The sequence below is a fragment of the Mobula birostris genome, chromosome 31, assembly GCF_030028105.1.
Source record: "Mobula birostris isolate sMobBir1 chromosome 31, sMobBir1.hap1, whole genome shotgun sequence".
Taxonomy (NCBI): domain Eukaryota; kingdom Metazoa; phylum Chordata; class Chondrichthyes; order Myliobatiformes; family Myliobatidae; genus Mobula; species Mobula birostris.
In genome coordinates, this window is record NC_092400.1 from 16,778,617 (window position 1) to 16,798,884 (window position 20,268).

At 42.9% G+C, this 20,268-nt stretch overlaps 1 long non-coding RNA gene across 1 annotated transcript in view; it reads right to left on the bottom strand.

Moving 5' to 3' along the window:
- Nucleotides 1-514: 514 nt before the first annotated feature.
- The window catches only part of LOC140190919 (uncharacterized), a 58,004-nt gene continuing 38,250 nt past the window's right edge, over nucleotides 515-20,268 (bottom strand). Inside the window, exons 2-3 of the long non-coding RNA XR_011883716.1 lie at nucleotides 11,671-11,737; nucleotides 515-1,069 (exon numbers count right to left, since the gene is read on the bottom strand). This is a non-coding gene — a long non-coding RNA (uncharacterized lncRNA). The remainder of the gene's footprint in view (nucleotides 1,070-11,670; nucleotides 11,738-20,268) is intronic.

Below are 20,268 nucleotides of genomic sequence, written 5' to 3' on the forward strand. Positions count from 1 at the left end.
GCTGGAGGCAGGACTTTACGCTTTGGCTCTTGGTAGGGTCGCCCATGCCAACAGGTCAAAGGGTAGACCCGGACTAAGAGTCATCCTCTGGTCCTCCAGGTTCAGTGGTTCAGCTCAGGGCTAACAACCCTGACTGGTCAAACAAAATTGCTATGGAAACAGCAATGAAGGATCGTTCTACATCTGAGTGTGATGACATTTCTGAGTCTCCTCCTGGGGCTTGCATCACTGACAGTAGTGAAAATGAAGAGAAAGATACTGACACGATGAAGGAAGCCCTGAACACCACCAGAGATGGAGGATATTTATTGCTGCCCTAAATACCGGTGGCACAACAGGCACGAACTAAGTTTAAGACACCGAATTATAGGGAAGATGTCAATAAAATTGAGAGAGTACAGAGGAGATTTATGATTATGAAGACACGTAGTCCTCTTTTATTGTCATTTAGTAACGCATGCATTAAGAAATGATACATTATTTCCTCCGCTGTGATATCACAAAACACAGGACAAACCAAGGCTGAAAAAACTGACAAAACCACATAATTACAACATATAGTTACAAACAGTGTAACAATACCATAACTTGATGAAGAAGTCCATGAGCACAGTAAAGTTCAAAGTTTCTCAAATGTCCCACATCTCACGCAGACTGGAGAAGGAAGAAAAACTCTCCCTGCCATGCCAACCACAATCTGACTCTGAGTCATCCGAAAACTTTGAGCTCTGATCAGCTCTCCGACACTGAGTACTGAGCGCCATCTCTGTCCAAACGATTCGATCTCCTTCTCGGTTGCCAAAAGCGGGCAAAGCCAGGGATTTTGAGGCCTACCCTCCGAAAGATTCCCGACCACACAGTAACGACAGCAGTGAACGGGCGTTTCAGAAATTTCTCCAGATGTTCCTCTGTGCTTTCACGTCCATTCTCCATCAAATCAGAATTGTCCACGGCCCCTATTTAGCAGATATGATATCATTTTTCACCGGAGGGCTGCGCACACGCAGGCGTGCCACCATCTTCTCCTCCCGCCTTTTGATTTACTAGATTTTTGCCTGGGCTTCATCTCCTAAGTTACAGAGAAAGGTTGAATAAGTTGGGTCTTTATTCTTTGGAGCGTAGAAGGTAGAGGGGGGACTTGATAGAAGTATTTAAAATTATGAGGGGGATAGATAGAGTTGACGTGGATAGGCTTTTTCCATTGAGAGTGGGGGAGATTCAAACAAGAGGGCATGAGTTGATTGTTAAAGGGCAAAAGTTTAGGGGTAACATGAGGGGAACTTCTTTACTCAGAGAGTGGTAGCTGTGTGGAACAAGCTTCCAGCAGAAGTGGTTGAGGTAGGTTCGATGTTGTCATTTAAAATTAAATTGGACAGCTATATGGACAGGAAAGGAATGGAGGGTTATGGGCTGAGTGCAGGTCGGTGGGACTAGGTGAGAGTAAGAGTTCGGCATGGATTAGAAGGGTCGAAATGGCCTGTTTCCGTGCTGTAATTGTTATATGGTTATTATAAGACAGCAAACCTCAGCACTCCATAGCAATTGTCTTGTGTACTTTGTCACCATTTGCAAGCAGTTATTCAGGAGTTTGAATAATTACCACTTACCATGGTGTGTGCACCCTAGCAACTCAACAGCATGAAAGACAACAAAAGCAACTGGCACTGAGCCTGGTGCTGTGGTTCAGAAGAGCAGAGGGGTGAAGAGAACTGCAGTGCTGAGAGGAGAATCCATCGTCAGAGGAACAGAGACGAGATTCTGTGGGTGCAATAGAAGACACCCAGATGGCATGCTGCCTCCCAGATGCCAGGGTCAGGGCTGTCTTGGTTCAGGTCCATGGCATTCTCAAGGGTGAGGGTGAGCATATTGGCACCAATGACATAGGTAGGCAAGGTGAGGAGGTCCTGAAGGGAGATCATAGGGAGCTCGGTAGGAAGCTGAAAAACAGGATCTCCTGGGTAGTCATCTCTGGATTGCTGCCTGTGCCACATGCCAGTGAGGGTAGGAATAGAATGGTTTGGCAGGTGAATGCATGGCTGAGGAACTGGTGCGGGGGCAAGGATTCAGATTTATGAATCATTGGGATCTCTTCTGGGGAAGGTAAGACCTGTACCAAAGGGACGGGTTACACTTGAAGCCGAGGGGGTCCAATAGAGTTGTTCGGGAGGGTTTGAACCAATTTGACAGGAGATGGGAACCAGAGTGACAGTGCTGAGGATGTGGTAGCTGGTTTATAAATAGAGGCAGTGTGTAGTGAGACTCCTAGCAAGGAGAGGCTGAGGATAGCATAAATTTGCAGCCAACAGGATGAGTTGCAATGTAAAAGGCAGACAAAATTGAAAAGGGTGAATACAGGGCTGAAGGTGTTATGTTTGAATGCGTGAAGTATATGGAATAAGATACTGTATATACTTACCATAACTTACAGGTTTGTTTTCTATGTTATCATGTTTTGCATTGTACTGTTGCTGCAAAGTTAACAAATTTCACAAGATATGCTGGTGATGTTAAACCTGATTCTCATACTCGTTCTGGTTCTATGTTTTGAAATTATTGCAAAACTTTAATGAGCTTGAAAAATAGAATGGATCCATCTACAAAGCATCTCAGAAGCAAACATGACATTTTATTTTCCCATTCCAGCAATTTTGGTAATCTTTTGTGTTGATCTATCGGTATTTTGGCAATGCATCTACAGAATCATATTTCATAAAAGACTCTTGTGTTAAACAGAGAGGAAAATTGCTATGCATCACTATGCTAATCTATTGCACCACTTAACATTTTATAGTGAAAATACTCTCCATGTTCTCTCAGTTTCCAGTGTGAGGAGTTGAATAAAACTTGCTAATATCTCAATAGTTATGCAATGACCAGATGAGACACTTAACCCAGAAAGCTATGACCTCAGGTGTCCACAGTTGCTCAGTTCATCTGACAAAGCAAGGACAACTGATCACTGTACCATCCTTCATTCCTGTTCTGGGCCGCTGCACATGAGCTCCTGTTGCAGGTTCACATGTGAAAGTTGGCTGAAGGATAGAATGGTCTTGATGGGCTTACTTGCTGTTGTCATACACAAAGTACCCGCGAAGAGGACCACAATCTTCTCATGGCTGGAGTCAGGGCTTTATGCTTTGTTTCTTGGTAGGATCACCATTGCCAAAAAGGTCAAAGGGTAGAGGCCAGACTAAGAGCGGGCCTCGGTCCATCTGGTTTGGGGGTTCTGCTCAGGGCTAACAACCCTAGTAAATAGAATTGTTATGGAAACGGCAATGAAGAATCCTTCTGCATCTGAGTGCAATGGTATTCCTGAGTCTCCACCCAGGACTTGAAAACTGAGAAAAGTGGAAGCTACTGCTACGATGAAGAAATCCCTGAACTCTGCCAGAGGTGGAGATCTTCATGGCAGCCCTAAAAACCAGTGGCACAGTACACTATGGACACATTCATTGGGGAAAAAATCTTACTGGCCCATAATAATTACCTAGGCAGGACAGGTATCCACGACAGCTGTCCACAGAATTGTTCTTCATCGAAGACTGAATTCCATGAAGGGCAACAGAGAAAGACTTTAATTCCTTAAAAGGATATAATGTAGTCATGAAGAATGAGATAACTCGAAGTACTGAACTTTAGATCAATTGTTTTACAACATAAAATATAGAACACTTGTAGTACAGGGGGTATTTTTTTTTGCCAGTTGGAAGTAGCTTCTGCTGTGCCAGCCATTGATTAGTGTGGTTAAAACCTGCTGCTGTGCTTGTGCACCAGAGCATCTGTTTCTGACTCCAGACGCCTTGGGAGTGTAAGAGTAACACAAGCAAGAGCTTGAATTGAATTGACTTCATTACTTACATCCTTCACATAGATGAAGAGTTACATTTCCATCTGAATGTGCAATGTGCAATTTAGAGTAATTTGTAATAAATAGTATGTACAATATAACATAGAAATACAATTGTATCAGCGGGTATTAATCAGTCTGATGGCCTGGTGGAAGAAGCTGTCCTGGAGCGTGTTCAACCTGGCTTTAATACTGCAGTACCATTTCCCAGGTGGAACAATTTGTGGTTGGGGTGACTTGGGTCACCAATGATCCTTTGGGCCCTTTTTACACACCTGTCTTTGTAAATATCCTGAATAGTGGGAAGTTCACATCTATAGATGTGCTGGGCTGTCCGCACCACTCTCTACAGAGTCCTGCAATTCAGGGAATTACTGGTCCCATACCAGGCAGTCAGGATGCTCTCAATTGTGCCCTTGCAGAAAGTTCTTAGGATTTGGGGGCCCATACCAAACTTCTTCAACCGTCTGAAGTGAAAGAGGCGCTGTTGTACTTTTTTCACTTCAAATCTGGTATGTACAGACCACGAGAGATCCTTGGTGATGTTCTCCATCTCATCCCCAGATTCATTGATGTCAACAGGGGTTAGCGGGTTTCCATTCCTCCTATATTCCACAACCAGCTCCTTTGCTTTTGCAACATTGAGGGAGACGTTATTTTCTTGACACCACTGTGTCAGGGTGATGACTTCTTCTCTGTAGTTTGTTTTGTTATTATCTGGATTAGGCCAATCATGTAGTACTGTCAGCAAATTTAATTAGCAGATTCACTCCCTTTTACCCTTTGTCTCCAGGGCATGGTACACAGAACCATTGGGAAGGTATGCTCCACACACACACTTTTAGCAAAGTGTCCGTTAAATGAATATTTAGTTCTGTAGTTTGTGTAACTTATATGTCAGGTTGAAATTTTTACTGTTTGTAAATATTTCATAGTCAATGTCTTCTATCTCACTCATCAAACCCGAAAACCTGCTTCCAAGTTACAACAAAGTACACATGATGTTTCACCAACTTCATTACCTTCCCAGTTCAACCCTTCCCTCCTGCATGGTCCTCCAGTTTGACTTTTGCCTTTTATTTTTTTTAATTAAGAGATTAACTTCAAACACACCAGACACACTTATTGATGCCTTTCACTAACTCTGGATGGTCCAGGGTGCTTTCTAACCGGCAGAGTGTCGCTTGAAGTTCAGTTGGAATAAAATCAGAAAATGCTGGAAGCAATCTGCAGGTCAGGCAGCATCTGAGGCAAGGAAAAAAAAGAGTTAACATTTCGGGTCAAAGATTATTCATCACAAAGAGGAAACGAGTTAGTTTTGAATGGCAATGAGGCTAGAGAAGGGTAGAAATAAAGGGGAAGTATCTCTGTGTGCAGCCAGCGTTGCTGTGATAGTACACTGATTACAAAGTCATCAGTTGACAGATTAATTGAGTCAGTTATTGGGAGAGGGAGGGGTAAAAATAAAATGCAGATTAGATGTTTTTGCAGAGAACTGAAGCAAGAAGTAAAATGTTGGAAATGCCTGTGGGGAAGGAAAAAGTGGTATATTTTACAGTGAAACCGGGCGATTCTGATGCCCACAGAGAAAGCAAATTAACTCCACGGTCATGTCCTTCCATGCTGTTATTCAATTTGCCACATTTCCGTATATCTAGATCAATAGAGACATTTTTAATTGCTGGCTCAAATCTTCAAATGTACTTTAGTGTTTTAAAAAAGCAAATGTTAATAAGATAAGAGGGGTGATTGATAAATTTGTGGCCTAAGCTAGAAGGAGATGATCTATTAACTTCAAACTTTCTGCATTATCACTCAAACAGTTGAACTGCATGTGCATGTAAGGAGAATGTCTTGGACCTCCAAGTGGTCCACAGCAGGGGCGATTGATAAGTTTGTGGCCTAAGGTAGAAGGAGATGAGTTATACCGCTCTTGTTACATGCACGTGCAGTTCAACTCTTTGAGTGAAAATGCAGAAAGTTTGAAGTTAATAACTCATCTCCTTCTACCTTAGGCCATGAACTTATCAATTACCCCTCGTAAATCTGGCCTCAGCCCTTCAAGCAAAATATTGTATTTTGAAATTCATCCAAATTTGCAACCAAAACATCATTCCAATTAAGCAATAGCAAACAATTTGTAACACATGAACTTTTTATGTAAGACTATAAGATATAGCAGCAGAATTAGGCCATTTGGCCCATCAAGTCTGCTGTGCCATTTCATCATGGCTGATCCAATTTTCCTCTCAGCCCCAATCTCCTGCTATCTCCTGTATCCCTTCATACCCTGACCAATCAAGAATCTATCAACCTCTGCATAAAGATTTGGCCTCCACAGCTGCCTGTGGTAACGAATTCCACAAATTCACCACTGTCTGGCTGAAGAAATTCCTCCACATCTCCATTCTAAAAGGACGGCACTCTATTTTGAAGCTGTGTCCGCTGGTCTTACACTCTCGCACCATAGGAAACTTCCTCTCTACATCCACACTATCAAAGCCATTCACCATTCAAAAGGTTTCAATGCGGTCACCCCTCATTCTTCTGAATCAGTGAATACAGGCCCAGTGTCTTCAAACACTCTTCATATGACAAGCCAATCAATCCTGGAATCATTTCATGAACCTCCATTGAAACTTCTCCAGTTTCAGCACATCCTTTTTAAGATAATGGGCCCAAAACTTCTCACAATGCTCCAAGAGAAACCTCACCAGTGCTTCATAAAGTCTCAAAATTACATCCTTGATTTTATATTCTAGTCCTCTTGAAATGAATGCTAACTTTGCACTTGCCTTCCTCACCATAGACTCAACCTGCAAATTAAACTTTAGGGAACCCTGCATAAGGACTCCCAAATCCCTTTGCACCTCAGATTTTTTTGTATTTTCTCCCCACTTAAAAAATAGTCAACCCTCTCATTTCTTCTATCAAATTGCATGATCATACACTTCTTGACTCTATATTCCATCTGCCATTTCTTTGCCCAGTCTCCGTATCTCTCTAAGTCCTTCTATGGCCTCTCTACATCCTCAAAGCTACTTGCCCTCCACCTATCTTCATATCACCTGCAAACATTGCAGCAAAGCCGTTAATTCCATTATCCAAATCACTGACATATAACGTAAAAAGAATCGGTCCCAACACAAATCCCTGTGGAACATCACTAGCACCAGCAGCCAACCAGAAAAGGCTCCCTTTATTCCCACTCTTTGCCCCCTGCCAGTCAGACATTGCTTCATCTATACTAGAATCTTTCCTGTAGTACCATGGGTTCGTAGCTTGTTAAGCAGCCTCAGGTGTGGCACCTTGTCAAAGGCCTCCTAAAAATCCAAGTACACAACATCAGCTGATTCTCCTTTGTCTATACTGCTTGTTATTTCTTCAAAGAATTCCAACAGATTTGTCAGGCAAGATTTTTCCTCCAGGAAACCGTGCTGACTACGACCTATTTTATCGTGTGCCTCCAAGTACCCTGAAACCTCATCCTTAATAATCGACTCCAACATCTTCCCAACCACTGAGGTCGAACTAGCTGGCCTATAGTTTCCTTTCTTCTGCCTCTCTTCCTTCTTGAAGAGTGGAGTGACATTTGCAATTTTCCAGTCTCCCGGAACCATTACAGAATCTAGTGAGTCTTGAAAGATGGTTACTAATGCCTCCACTATCTCTTCAGCTACCTATTTCAGAACCCTGGGGTGTGCACCATCTGGTCCAGGTGACTTATCTACCTTCAGACCTTTCAGTTTCCAAAGTACCTTCTCTCTAGTTATGGTAACTTCACACACTTCATGACCCCTGACACCTGGTTCTATGGTTTACATTGAGTATAGGGTAATCCTGTTTGATCCCCATGGCTCACATGGGTTAGATTTCATCACTAATTTTTGCCTACGAACCCCAATCTTGAAGATCTACTGTGTAGTTCGGAGGAAAATAACACAGCAGAAACCTCCAGGCATCAGCCAACAAACCTTCCCTGCTGATTCCCTCAGGATAAAATAGGAAGTAATATTTCCATTCTTCAGCCATGATTGTGGAGCCTAGCTTGATTTGTAGTGAGTCAGAGCTGAATGTTAGAGTCAGATACTAAGAATTGAAATCCAAGAGCTAAGAGAAACACTTCCTCGGCTTGATTAATCAAAAGCTGGGAAAAGACAGGCACCACATGGGGTTACAGAACAAGTTCGTCTGCAGCAGGCTGCTTTTTCATACTAAAAAGTGCTACATGCATTTTTAATATGAAAAAGCAGGAGAGACATGCTTAAAGAAAATACCAGTACTTCTGCAGGTCAAAATTAGTGACTTTCAAGCCTGTGTGCTCTGTATATCATCATAATTTGACGGTGGAAATAATGATAAAAAAACACAATCTAAAATAGAAAACAGTAATTCTTGAAATACTCTGCAGGTCTGGCCACGGTTGTGTGAAGAAGAACAAAGCTGACGCTGAGACTTTGACCTAAAACATTCTCTGTTTCTCTTCCCACGGATGCAGCCTGGCCTGAATATTTCCAGCGTTTCTGTTTTCCAATTAGTTCTATTTTGGCAAACTGAATCTGAACTCCCCAGTTACAATCTGTCTGGGAAATAAGTTCATTGCCTCTTCCCCCACTGTTCACACCACCTCTTTATGAAGTAACTCCATGTGCACTTTGTGACCAAACATAACCTGCATGAGTCGCCTCGGGATAATTTACATCAAAACTGTATCTCCTGCCCACTGTTAATCTTACCCTTCAATGCCCTTGAGCTGGGTTAGGCAAAATTGACTTGCTGAAGGATCTTGGCCCAAAATGTCAACTGTCCTCTTTTCCATAGATGCTGCCTGGCCTGCTGAGTTCCTCCAGCATTTTGTGTGTGTTGCAAGGCAAAATTAGCTTGTTAATGTTGGCTAACTTTGTATGAAGTCTACTGAAATGTGTTTCAGATCTTTGGAGGCTACTTGTTTTTGTTGATTAACGGTTAACAGATAAGGTAACAAATTCAAACCAGGTTGGGATATAATTATGTGGACAATGGGAAAATTATCCCTCTTGTGTTTCTTGATCCCATTACTGAAGATTCAGTGTCATTCAACTCTGCCATTTTTATCGAGACCATGCCTTCACTAACCTGATCCAACACTATTTGTCTTTATTGGTATCTTTCTCCTTGTTACATCTATTTTGTTAACTTGGGTTTAGGATTATGACTATGCTGAGGGCTTGTAGGGGTGGTGGCTAAAGTTGGTGGGGTCATCGCTTATGGTTAGTGTTTGGGGGAGGTGGATTGTAGGGAATAAGTGCTGGGGTTTGTGGGGATGTGGGCCAGGGTTTGTGGGAGATTGTGGAAGGGGATGGAGGTTAGGATTAGGGATGGGGTAGAGTTGGGATGCTGAGAGGCTGAGGATATAGGAGTCTGGAGGTTAGGGTTAGGGGGTAGTAATTGAGCTTTTCTTTCTCTTGCTACCTTCTGATAATGCACCTTTAATCCCTTTCCCCTCTTTACCCAACCGCCTTATCTCATCCTAAAAACTGCTTCCTAAAGCTGAGAGGCTCTTTAAGATGCAGATTCTAGTTTATTTGCTATCCTTCTCTGTAAGACTTCCCACGAAGTGTCACCCTCAATGAAAATAAATATTTTATTTAAATGATTGAATTATTAAAATGTCATTACAAATGATGGTAGTATTAATAAGCGTTGCAATATTTATTGCCATCGTTTAATTACAGGATTCATTTTGCTGAAGTATAGCTGGCAATAAGGAATTAACATTTGGAAATAGTCAAATTTGTTAAAGGCTGGCAAAGTCACACGAAGAGAGATAAGTAATATTTCAAGATGCAACGTGTAACTTTGCGCCTCGGCATTTCAAACCATCTAATGCATTGGCTCTGCAGGTTCACTATGCCATAGATTTCACGTAATCTTTCATAAAATGAATTCTCATGCCCAACAACCTACTTTTCGACTCTGAAAATGAAAGATGTATTTTTATGACCTCTCAGGGCCATCTGGGACTTGAAGATTAAATTAGATGGCAATTTTCCATAGGTGTGCAATGATTCTACAAGCTTATATTGAGTCTCCAATGCACCAAAGTGAAGGAATGTGATAAAACTTCACCAAAGCACTGACACGTTTGCTAACAAGCAAATCTTTGAGAACACAGGTGCCATTCACTGAACCTGTGATGAGACCAAAAAGTAGTCGTTTCACAAAATGCCTTTTACAGATACTGCTAAATTGGAAGTGTCAGTTCAAGATTGTAAGCGGAGAGGCTTCAGTGGCTCGTCTGCAAGTGAGGGGGAGCGTATTGGGAAATTATCCACCTCCAGCCTATGACTTCCTGACTGCAAACTCTTAGCGGAAGATATCCCATCTAAAGTCTTCTCCTTACCTCAGCCTGAATAATATTAAGATACTAAGATTCACCCTAAACTTGAGACACCTCAGCTGCAGGTTAGCTTCATCTGGAGCACGAATGGCAGCGTGGCAATTGTGACTCACTCAGAGCAGATCTATGCTTTGACCAACAGAGTTTATGGAAACAAAGGGCAAGAAGGTAGGATGGCCTCATTGGAAACAGATACAGAGGCAAACGAAGACACAAGTGATTCTGCAGATACAGAGGCAAAGACACAAGAGATTCTGCAGATACTGACATCTACAGCCACCCACAGAAAATGCTGGAGGAACTCAGCAAATTGGGTAGTCTCTGTGGAGGGGAATCAAGAGCTGATGTTTCAGGGCGTGACCTTTAGTCAGGAGGCAGACAAAATGTTGTTTTGCTGATCTTCATTCTACCCTGCAGCTGTAGAATCCTTACTTAAAATGCTCTGGCTGGAAGTCTGAGGTGGCACACTGATGCATGTGCTCTTCTCGTCTGCTCCATCCAGTTCATCATCTCCTCATGACCACATACAGATCTAGATCTGACAATGTACTGCGGATGCAGGTGCATCATCACACAATGCACCATTTGATCATATCTGTAGATTCATGTACTTGCACAGTACTGTGCAAAGGACTTGGGCACACACACACACACACACATATATATATACTGTGGGTGGGGTGCCTAAGACTTTTGCACAGTACTGTAGTAATTTTATGTATTGCACTGTACTGCTGCCGCAAAAAAGCAAATTTCATGATGCGTGAGTGATGATAAACCTGATTGTGATATGGGTCTCTATTGTGGACTGAGAATGGGAAGGGGGTAGAGCAAGTGGAAATCATTTTTTTTATTGAGGTACAGTGTGGAGTAGTGAGCCACGCTGCCCAGTAACCCCTGAGTTATCCCAGCCTAATCACGTGACAACTTACAATGACTAATTAACCTACCAACCGGTACGTCTTTGGACCGTGGGAGGAAACTGGAGCACCCAGAGGAAACCCACGCGGTCCTGGGGAGAACACACAAACCTGCGCTGTCAAGCGTTGTGCTAACCACTACACCACCGTGCTGCCCCAGATTTTCCCATTCATGGGTGAGAAAAGGGGAAGGGAAAGGGGAGAGGGGAAGGTGCGAGAGAGCCAGAGAGACATACTCTAATGATCAATAAACCAATTGGTTGGAATCAAACAACCTTGCCTGGCGTCTCAGGGCTGGGTGAGTCTGCACTCCCACCACCCCATCCCTGGCACTCCTTCTCTGCCACCAGTTTCACACTCCTCCTGCGGTGCTCCACCCACTATCCTTAGTTCCCACCAGCTTTATAAACTTGCTCTCCACTCCACATTGACAAATACAGTGCCTTGCCAAAGCTTTAGGCACTCTAGCTATTCCTCTACAATTTGCTTGAGCTTAGCACACAGTGGACCTCAATGTTTCTTACCTTATGTGGCAAAATCAATTGATGGTTAATTTCTTTCCGCTTCATAGTCTTCACATCTAGTAGTTTGCTAAATGTTTAAAACAGTATGATGAATTAATTGGGATCATCACTACATTATATGCATAATTTTAAAGGCAATTAGAATTATCCTGTAAATCTGCTTTAAGTTCAAAAGTGAAAGTGAACAGGTTTTAATGTATGAAGTAGAAGATTTTCTTAACTTACAGTTTAATAAAAATATTCAGGATACCTTTTTCTGATACATTCTGTGGCCACTTTATTAGCATCAGTAATACAAATATCAAATCAGCAACAACTCAATTCATAAAAGCATGCAGACACAGTCAAGAGGTTCAGAGCAAACATCAGAACGGGAGAAGAAATGTGATCAAAGTGACTTTGACATTAAAGTGATTGCTAGTGCCAGACAAGACGATTTGAGTATCTCAGAAACTGCTGATCTCATGGGATTTTCACTCACAACAGTCTCTCGAGTTTACAGAGAACGGTGCCAAAAAAAAACAAGTATCCAGTGAGCAGCAGTTCTGTAGGCAAAAACGCTTTGTTAATGAGGGAGGTCAGAGGAGAATGACCAGACCAGTTCAAACTGACAGGAAGGTGACAGTAACTCAACTAACCACATGTTACAACAGTGGTGTGCAGAAGAGCATCTCTGAACACACAACACATTGAACCTTGAAGCGGATGGGCTACAGCAGCAGAAGACCATGCACGTGCACCTCAGTCACAATTTTATTAGGTACAGAAGATAATTAGGTAATAAGAACCTTTAATAGGTTACCTTGCACCTGTCCTGTATGTTGGAAATAATCAAGATTCCATTCTGCTTTAAGTAGGATGCAGTGTGATAGACCAGAGATAATAAAAGTAATCAATCCTAATAGGTTGGATTGTCACTGTATTATTTTGTGCCTGGGAAATGCAATTTGAATTTTATTTTTTGCTAATTCCCCTCACTTTCCTCTCGGGGTGGAGCTTTTGAATCACCTGTACAACCTGGCATTTTTGCAGTGAGAACTAAAGTCCGGAAGGTGCAGGATGTTTGTGGTGTGGTGTTTACGGGCTGAACCAAGGCAGTACGGTCTGGGCCAGGGAGGGGAGTGAGCCAATGCTTGGCCATTCCTGGAGCGAACTTGGAGGCAATTGGATTCGGCAGAACCGAGGGGAGGGGAGGTGAGCAGAGTCCAGGCGGCCGGGGCCCGGACACAGGCCTGAGAGCGAGGAAAGACCCGCGGTTTGATTATTTCAAGCACCGAGCTGAATTGGAAAATTTGGGTATGGTCCGAACTAAGGTGGCAGGGCGCCGACCCGAGAGCGTATCAAAGCGGCAGGATCCGGCTGCGGGTCCGAGAGCAGCGTCCGGGTCTGGGTGCGGGTCCGAGAGCAGCGTCCGGGTCTGGGTGCGGGTCCGGGTCCGAGAGCAGCGTCTGGGTCTGGGTGCGGGTCCGGGTCCGGGTCCGGCTGCGGCTGCGGGTCCGAGAGCAGCGTCCGGGCGATTTAAGCACCAGGCCAGATTGTAAAGGACAGGGTGTCGGGAGCCTCCGGGAGACAAGGCACATTACTCCACCAGGTGTACACATCTCTGTACTAAACTGTGGTTGTGGCCTGCAACTATCACACTGTGAACTCACTTCCATGAAATTCACTTACTTTTATTGTTCGCACCTCTTTTCCTTTCTTTTTTTCTCAGCACGTTGGATGTTTTACAGTCTTCTTTTGTTTTAAAGGGTTTTTTTGGTTTTGTAGCTGCCTGTAAGAAGCCAAATCTCAAGGCTGCATAAAGTACACATACTTTGACAATAAATGCACTTTGACTTGGACATTTGCCTGATACCAATTGTATCAATTATTGTTGCTGTTTCCTCTATTATAACCTTAAAGCAAGTAGGCTGGCCACTCAGTTTCATGGTGAGAAGCCAATAAGGTTTCAATAGTAGTTTACCTGAAGAGTACATATTCTCATATTCCATTCACAAGTGAAGAACCTAACCCTCAGCCACTGATGCCAAGTATGTGATGTGCTAATTTGAAGAATATTCTCCATTATCAAAATATGATTCGATAGAGTCGGTGTTCAGTAGAGCTGAATGAATAACTTGTTATACTTTAGAACACATGACAAAGTAAACGTTTCCATCCCAAAATAGCCTAAACCAATATTCCAGAACTGTTCTGTTTATTTCTTATTTAAACTCAATTTATGCCTAATCTCCCGCTTCAGCACCAGGGGTGGAACATGGCAATTTAGACTTTGACCATTAAACATGAACAAAGAGCCTGTACATAAACCCCGTTAACCATACTTCGCAGGGAAATGGGCTATGCTAAAGGAGTTTTCGGAACTGGGTTGAAGTAAAGCTGCCAATTCAAATAGCAGAAGGGGCAGGGAAGGAATGGCTCTGAGTCCCTGGAATCAATTTGCTTTCCTTACATACTCTAAGATACTGAAATTAGCATTCATTACTGAGCAATGGTGGTGAGGAGATTCAAAATTCAAGTCCATTTCTAGCTTAATATTTTTGCAAGTTTCTCAGAGCACATAGATTTTCACAAACATCCCTGATACTGCTTTTTTAAAAAATGGCTTAATCCCTTAACAAAGTTTTAAGACCATAAGATCATAATGACAAAGGAGCAGAAGTCAGCCATTCAGCCCATCGAGTCTGCTCGGCCCTTTTATCATGAGCTGATCCATTCTCCCATTTAGTCCCACTCCCCCGCCTTCTCACCATAACCTTTGATGCCCTGGCTACTCAGATACCTATCAATCTCTGCCTTAAATACATCCAATGACTTGGCCTCCACTGCCGCCCGTGGCAACAAATTCCATAGATTCACCACCCTCTGGCTACATTTAAGTAAATGTATTCGTTCATTCATTATAAACCATGTCGTGTGACATGGGCAATCACAGTCTTTCAATGAGCATGATTGTTCTTGGCAAATTTTTTACAGAAGTGATTTGCCATTGCCTTCTTCTGGGCAGTGTCTTTACAAGATGGGTGACCCCAGCCATTATCAATACTCTTCAGAGATTGCCTGGCGTTGGATGTCGTATAACCAAGACTTATGATGTGCACCAGCTGCTTGTATGATCATCCACCACCTGTTCCTATGGCTTCATGTGACCCTGATCGGGTGGCTAAGCAGGTGCTACACCTCGCGCAAGGGTGACCCGCAGGCTACCAAAAAGAAGAAGCACCTTACACTTCCTTTGGTAGAGACGTATCTCTGCCCCATCATCCAAAATGTATTATTAAAGTATGTATGTGTCACCATGCTACCTCAAGACTTCTTTTTACAGTAAAATAAAGAATTTATGGAAAAAAAACTATCTATACATGATCAAAGACTGGCAAACAACTAAGGTGCAAAAGAAGACAAATCGGGCAAATAATAAAAAAGTAAATAAATAATACCTAGAACATTAGTTGTAGAGTCCTTTGAAAGTCAGTCCATAGGTTGTGGAGTCAGTTCACCGTTGAGTTGAGTGAAGGTCTTGTATAATCAGTTAGTATCTACTAAGTGAGACATTGCGACGAAGTGACTAGCTACAAGACATATGTGCCAACCTGTGATGGTACCTGTTGGCGTCCTCTAGCAGGCTCTGCAAAGAAAGGGGCAGGCAGTGCCTCCAACTCCTGAGGGAAGCTTTAGTGTCAGCTCCAACATTGTCTGACTGTCAGCGAGCGCCCAAACAGGACTTTGGAAGCGCTCTGTGGCTCAGGCAGCATCTGTGCACACGAACTGAAAGGCTGCTTTGTTCATCAGAATCATTCCACACTCAAAGTCTCCCAACTCTCCGTCCAAACAAGTGCAAGGATTTCTCCTGGACACAGTCAACAGTTACCAACATCAGATTGTTTGGTCACTTCTCTTGATGGTATCACTGAGGTGTTCTTGTACATAAACTGGCTGCCAAATCTAGCTGTGCAAGTAGCACTAACTACCACTTGAAGCCTTTAGATTTAGAGAAAATGGAAGAATGTAATCTTATTTTAATTTGCTTTAACTTTACCATTTATAATGCAGTAAATCCAAGCTACTGCAATTTAATGAAAGCTGAGAGACAGGGCTTTTGCTTACAAATTTTATGCAGTCTGCAAATCAGTAAAATGAGCAGAAAAGATAACCTATTTGACTAGATCAGGGTGAAATGTCCACAATTCACTTGTGCAAAAGACAGTTATTGCTGGAAAGATGTAATATTGACTCCTTGAAGAAAAGATGAGGAAAGCTTTGTTTTTTATGTGCCAGCCGGCAGTATAAATCAAAACAATGAAGATAAATAATAAGAGTACTACAGCTTTCTTTTAAGGAGGTGTCAACAGCCTCTCACTGGAAGCCAGGCAAACTACTGGAAAAATGTATTGGCAAGGACTGGTTCTGTCAAGCTTGTATCTCTTGCTCACAATTCTCCCTCATGGAAATTCATCTGTCCTTATCTTTGACAGAACAGAACACCTTTTGAGGACCAGAGTCTAAACAATGAAGGTGTGGGTTGGACATAATCTTGAAGTAGAGGAGATTAAATGAAAGCAATAGACTTGGAGCGAGCTAGCGGGGAACATTTTCCCCAAAAATCAAATAACCAAATGGAACATCAACAGGGGCCCCCACCACCCAGGCCACGCTCTCTCCTCACAGCTGCCATCAGGAAGAAGGTACAGGAGCCTCAGGACTCATATCACCACGTTCAGGAACAGTTACTACCCCTCAACCATCAGGCTCTTAAACTAAAGGAGATAAATTCACTCAACTTCATTTGCACCATCATTGAAATGTTCCCACAACCTATGGACTCACTTCCAAGAGCTCTTCATCTTGTGTCCTCAGTATCTTTTGCTTATTTTTTTTTATTTTTGTATTTGAGCAACTTGTTGTCTTTTGTACGTTGGTTGAAACACCCAAGTTGGTGCAGTCTTCCATTGGTTCTATTATATTTATTATTCTATTATAGATTTATTGAGTATTTATTGAGCAAGGAAATGAATCTTAGGGTTGTATATGGTGACCTATATGTACTTCAATAATAAATTTACTTTGAACTGAGAAAAGAGAAGAAATTACATATATTGCCTTTCTAAAACACCAGCTCCAACTCTACAAATGAAAAGCAGAATGTTGGAATGGCGGCAGAAATTGCATCAAGACCCGAGCGGGAGGAGGACTGACTGCCTGTATTTGGCGATACACAGTGTTGGGAGGGAGTGGGGTGAAGGTTTGTGGATGACAGGTGGATCTGGATGGGGGTGTTGTTGGGCAGGTGGAAACAGGTGGGGACAGAGGATGGGAAAGGTGAAAGGAAGGAGAAAGAAATCTGTTCACTTTTCCCATCCTCTTCCTTCACCTGGTTCCATCTGTCCATCAGCCCCTCCTGACCCGGTTCCATCTATCGCGGTCCAGCCTTGTCCCACCAGCTCCCACTAACGCCTTCTTCCCTTCCAGTCCCAATGCAGACTCCCAGTTCAAATTGTCCACTTACACTCCACAGACGCTGCCTGACCCGACGAAATTCATCTAGGCGTTCGGTGTTACTTGTTCCAGATTCCAGCAGTTTCTTTCGTCTACATATTGTCTGTCAACGTATCGTGAAATCCATTACTCCTCCTTATGTACGTCAGCTCACTCTGCAAACTCTCTGAAGTCAGTTAGCCCTGGTGTGTAGAGAATGTTTCCGTGGGGCCGGTCTCACTGACTTTGTTGCCCGCACAGAATAGCCTGCACTTGTTCGGATGCGCGATGGGCAAATTTCTCTGCCTTTCCGCATTGTCATCTTATCAATGGCGCAGGGAGAGACGTTTTTAAAATGTTTAATAATTGTTAAACCATGTCAGAGGTTTGCATTCATTTAAATGCAATTAACTTTGAATTAAGCAACTAAAACAAGTCTATTGTTAAACATAGAAACATAGAAAATAGGTGCAGGAGTAGGCCATTCGGCCCTTCGAGCCTGCACCGACATTTATTATGATCATGGCTGATCATCCAACTCAGAACCCTGCCCCAGCCTTCCCTCCATACCCCCTGATCCCCGTAGCCACAAGGGCCATATCTAACTCCCTCTTAAATATAGCCAATGATCTGGCCTCAACTGTTTCCTGTGGCAGAGAATTCCACAGATTCACCAATCTCTGTGTGAAGAAGTTTTTCCTAATCTCGGACCTAAAAGGCTTCCCCTTTATCCTCAAACCGTGACCCCTCGTTCTGGACTTCCCCAACATCGGGAACAATCTTCCTGCATCTAGCCTGTCCAATCCCTTTAGGATTTTATACGTTTCAATCAGATCCCCCCTCAATCTCCTAAATTCCAACGAGTACAAGCCCAGTTCATCCAGTCTTTCTTCATGTGAAAGTCTTGCCATCCCAGGAATCAATCTGGTGAACCTTCTTTGTACTCCCTCTATGGCAAGGATGTCTTTCCTCAGATTAGGGGACCAAAACTGCACACAATACTCCAGGTGTGGTCTCACCAAGGCCTTGTACAACTGCAGTAGTACCTCCCTGCTCCTGTACTCGAATTCTCTTGCTATAAATGCCAGCATACCATTCGCCTTTTTCACCACCTGCTGTACCTGCATGCCCACTTTCAATGACACCCAGGTCTCGTTGCGCCTCCCCTTTTCCTAATCGGCCACCATTCAGATAATAATCTGTTTTCCTATTTTTGCCACCAAAGTGGATAACTTCACACTTATCCACATTAAATTGCATCTGCCATGAATTTGCCCACTCACCCAACCTATCCAAGTCACTCTGCATCCTCTTAGCATCCTCCTCACAGCTAACACTGCCACCCAGCTTCGTGTCATCCGCAAACTTGGAGATGCTACATTTAATTCCCTCATCCAAGTCATTAGTATATATTGTAAACAACTGGGGTCCCAGCACTGAGCCTGGCGGTACCCCACTAGTCACCGCCTGTCATTCTGAAAAGGTCCCGTTTATTCCCACTCTTTGCTTCCTGTCTGCTAACCAATTCTCTATCCACATCAATACCTTACCCCCAATACCGTGTGCTTTAAGTTTGCACACTAATCTCCTGTGTGGGACCTTGTCAAAAGCCTTTTGAAAATCCAAATATACCACATCCACTGGTTCTCCCCTATCCACTCTACTAGTTACATCCTCAAAAAATTCTATGAGATTCGTCACACATGATTTTCCTTTCACAAATCCATGCTGACTTTGTCCGATGATTTCACTGCTTTCCAAATGTGCTGTTATCACATCTTTGATAACTGACTCCAGCAGTTTCCCCACCACCGACGTTAGGCTAACCGGTCTATAATTCCCCGGTTTCTCTCTCCCTCCTTTTTTAAAAAGTGGGGTTACATTAGCCACCCTCCAATCCTCAGGAACTAGTCCAGAATCTAACAAGTTTTGAAAAATTATCACTAATGCATCCACTATTTCTTGGGCTACTTCCTTAAGCACTCTGGGATGCAGACCATCTGGCCCTGGGGATTTATCTGCTTTCAATCCCTTCAATTTACCTAACACCACTTCCCTACTAACATGTATTTCGCTCAGTTCCTCCATCTCACTGGACCCCCTGTGCCCTACTATTTCTGGAAGATTATTTATGTCCTCCTTAGTGAAGACAGAACCAAGGTAATTATTCAATTGGTCTGCCATGTCCTTGCTCCCCATAATCAATTCACCTGTTTCTGTCTGTAGGGGACCTACATTTGTCTTTACCAGTCTTTTCCTTTTTACATATCTATAAAAGCTTTTACAGTCAGTTTTTATGTTCCCTGCCAGTTTTCTCTCATAATCTTTTTTCCCCTTCCTAATTAAGCCCTTTGCCCTCCTCTGCTGAACTCTGAATTTCTCCCAGTCCTCAGGTGAGCCACTTTTTCTGGCTAATTTGTATGCTTCTTCTTTGGAATTGATATTATCCCTAATTTCTCTTGTCAGCCACGGGTGCACTACCTTCCTTGATTTATTCTTTTGCCAAACTGGGATGAACAATTGTTGTAGTTCATCCATGCAACCTTTAAATGCTTGCCATTGCATATCCACCGTCAATCCTTTAAGTGTCATTTGCCAGTCTATCTTAGCTAATTCACGTCTCATACCTTCAAAGTTACCCCTCTTTAAGTTCAGAACCTTTGTTTCTGAATTAACTATGTCACTCTCCATCTTAATGAAGAATTCCACCATATTATGGTCACTCTTACCCAAGGGGCCTCTCACGACAAGATTGCTAATTAACCCTTCCTCATTGCTCAAAATCAGTCCAGAATAGCCTGCTCTCTAGTTGGTTCCTCGACATGTTGGTTCAAAAAACCATCCCGCATACATTCCAAGAAATCTCCTTCCTCAGCACCTTTACCAATTTGGTTCACCCAATCTACATGTAGATTGAAGTCACCCATTATAACTGCTGTTCCTTTATTGCACACATTTCTAATTTCCTGTTTAATACCATCTCCGACCTCACTACTACTGTTAGGTACTGTTAGGTATAAAAATATAAATATTTAAAACGTTAAACAGAAACGAGAAAGAATTAAACGGTAGCATCCCGATCTCTCCAAATCCTGAGTCAGCTCCGTCTTACCGAGGGATCGC